The following is a 3,172-nucleotide window of genomic DNA, read 5'->3' on the forward strand; positions in this document are numbered from 1 at the left end:
AGTAGGAACCCTAATCTGGACCGAAGGAACCCTAGAAAAGGAGGAAACTCAAAATGAACCGATTAATCGGTTCAAAAACGAGATTGAACGGTGGAAACGAGTTTTCAATCGAAGGAAAAGCTTTTAAAAAGAGAAAAAGAGGATTTAATCGGTGAAACTTGAAGAAAATGGTGAAAGGATGACGAAACCCTAGAAGGAGATGAAAATAATCGGTGGAAGAGGAAATTTGTTGTTGAATAGGCTGAGGCAATGAAGAAATATGAAATAAGATGATGAATTTGTGAAGAGAGGAAGCTTACGATTGATGGTGAGCTCTCAAGAAGAAAAGGCTCTTGCGGGAAGAAGAACGCGAGAATGAAGAGAAATTAGGGGCTAACGTGAGATAACGGTTCAAAGAGAGATATTACGACTGGTTTCTAAAAATCAGTCATAATACATTAAAAAAAACTTTAACCTTATGATAGGTGTCCATAACTCCGTAATAATAGGTTTTGAACTTATTTACATGTTTGTCACCACGTTTCATATTATGACTAGTGTCCATAACTACATAATAATATGTTTTAAACTTATTTACAAGTTTGCCACCGCGTTTTATATTATGACTAAGGTACAAAAATACGTCATAATATGTCTTACTTTTATTACAATTCTGCCACCGTTCAACCTATTATGATGGGTGGATTTTATCCGTCATAATAAGTTGTCATAGTATCTTATTTTTCCACTAGTGACATGATAAAAAACAAGGATAAAAATGGAAATAAAAGAATGCATAAAGTAGTCAATCACAATGTAGTATGTAACCAAACGTGGTGCAATATATATCCCATCAATCCTTACCAAAACCTTGGGTTACCTTTGCTCCCCCTAACTTAAAACGCTCAATACTGATGAAAAGGCCATCAAAGAAAAGTAAGGATTTTGCGGATGAAGAGTAAAGAAGGAAGCATAGAATGTTAGTCATGGAATGTAGCAGATTGAATAAGAGAAAATGGAATATCAAAGTACAAACATCAGTGTTCAATCAGTGTTCAATCATATTAACTTAAAGTACAACCATAAAAGAACAATTCTGATCTTAGAAGCTAGATGCATGGTTACTCCCACTAGTAAAAAAAAAGATTTTAACTCGTGCATTAGACATCGGTTTAATGGTAACCGAAGCAAAAAATGGTACAGTGGCATTTTTGTAATTATCGCAAACGTATATGCCTAGGTTCAAAAAGAACCGATGCCTAAAATTGGCGCGGTGACATTTTTGTAATTATCCCAAACGTAGATACCACGGTTCAAAAAGAACCGATGCCGTAGACCCTTATTGCCTTAGTTAACAAAATAACCGAGGTAATAACGTGTTTAGAGTTAAATTTCGCGAACAAATATGGTGTTGTGTTGCTGCTCTTGTTCGTGGTGTTGCGTAGCTCCTTTTGTTCTCCCATTTCTTTCACGTTGCCGAGAGGGAGGCTTCCTTCCTCTTTTATGTTCCTTCCTCCTCTTGTTCCGATCCAACCTAGCCTAGGGTTCTTCGTCTCACGCGGACAACCAACTTGGAGGGATCATCAATGGCGCGATGGAGGCGCGACGGAAACGCAACGGAGAAGCGATGGAGATGCGACGGGGGCGCAAGGGCACGATGGTCGTTCTTGTTCTTCTTCTACTCTTCGTTCTAATTCACAGTGAAGGAGGAAGCCTCCTTCCTTCCCCTTTTTTTGATTTCAATTGGGTTGTTTTCTGTTTGATTGATTCTCTACAAGAGTGGCGGTGTTTGATTGATTCTATGCAGGTGGTGGTGGGAGCGCGTCATCCTCATTCTCGTAGTGATTTAGAGTTTGCATTTCGGTGGGTGTTGATGGATTGCAGCTAGGGACTAACAATTGACCTAGCGAATCGTGAAAACAAAACAAAAACGCAAAAAAATATAGAAAACCCCCTCTACTGCCTCAGTTGGATTTGAACCGAGACAAAAGCATACACCTTTTTGCCTTGATTCATAACCGAGGCAAAAAGCCTACCCCTTTCTTCCTCGTCTGTATATGCCTCGATTGCGGAACCACTACGTATAAGCAAAAATAATCGTTGTCGTTTCTCTTTACTGTACTACTGTCCCCCTAGGAACAAGCACCCAACACCTATATTCACTTTCTCATAATAGATTTTCAAAATCTGAATTGTAAAGAGAGAAAAAGAGTTTTCAACAAAAATGTATGCATGATTAGAGTAAAAGAACAACAAATAAAATGTTCAGAGTAATACAAGTAATGTTCTATTAAAGATAAACCAAACACTGTTCACTTGGACAATGGTTGAGAAATGGTTTATCAAAACATCATGTAGCAAAATTAGCATAAGATTAGTTAATTTGGAACTTGGTATAATCGGTCATCACAGAGTAATATATAAGCACAACAATACAGAGAAATCCAAATGTTAATCGATTATCTGAATAATCTAATTGATTACTCTATGCAGAAACATGAAAAATGCACTTTTTACTTAAAGTAAGTTATGTATTTAGTATGCCAAAGTTAATGTTATAATGCTAGTGTTATCACACCTTAGAGGTGGTTACTTTTTGAGAAGGCTTGAAGCATTGGCTTTGGTTTTATAGGGTGAAAATGGGCATTTACTTTTTGAGGGAATTAATTATTTTTGGGAAATGGTGATCGAGGAGTCACAATTTCCATCAAATCACAATTTATGCATTTTGTACGGAGGTAGAGGTGACAGATATTTTAAATCATCTTTAACCTAGACGATCCCTAAATAGGTTATCTTGTTGGGCTTAGTATTAAACACTTATGCATGCAATATGAGTTGTCTTTAGACGATGTGTCTTAAACGATATGATTGATTATGACATCTCTTGATGATATGTCTTATGATGTTTTGTACTAGATGCTATATGTATGCACTAGACATATTGAATTAGAACATTCACTCAATAAATTTCATGTCCAAAAGATTTTTCAACAACTCAAATCTTTCTTCAACTAAGGGTTTTGTGAAAATATTAACAAGTTGATCTCTAATATTTACATACTTAAATCCATAATTTATTTTTGGACATAATCACGAATGAAGTAATGTTTTACTTCAATATGTTTATCTCTTGATTGCAGAAGGATTTTTAGATAAATAAATAGCAACATGATTATCACAAAAAGATAGG

The sequence above is a fragment of the Vigna angularis genome, chromosome 2 (assembly GCF_016808095.1).
Source record: "Vigna angularis cultivar LongXiaoDou No.4 chromosome 2, ASM1680809v1, whole genome shotgun sequence".
NCBI lineage: Eukaryota > Viridiplantae > Streptophyta > Magnoliopsida > Fabales > Fabaceae > Vigna > Vigna angularis.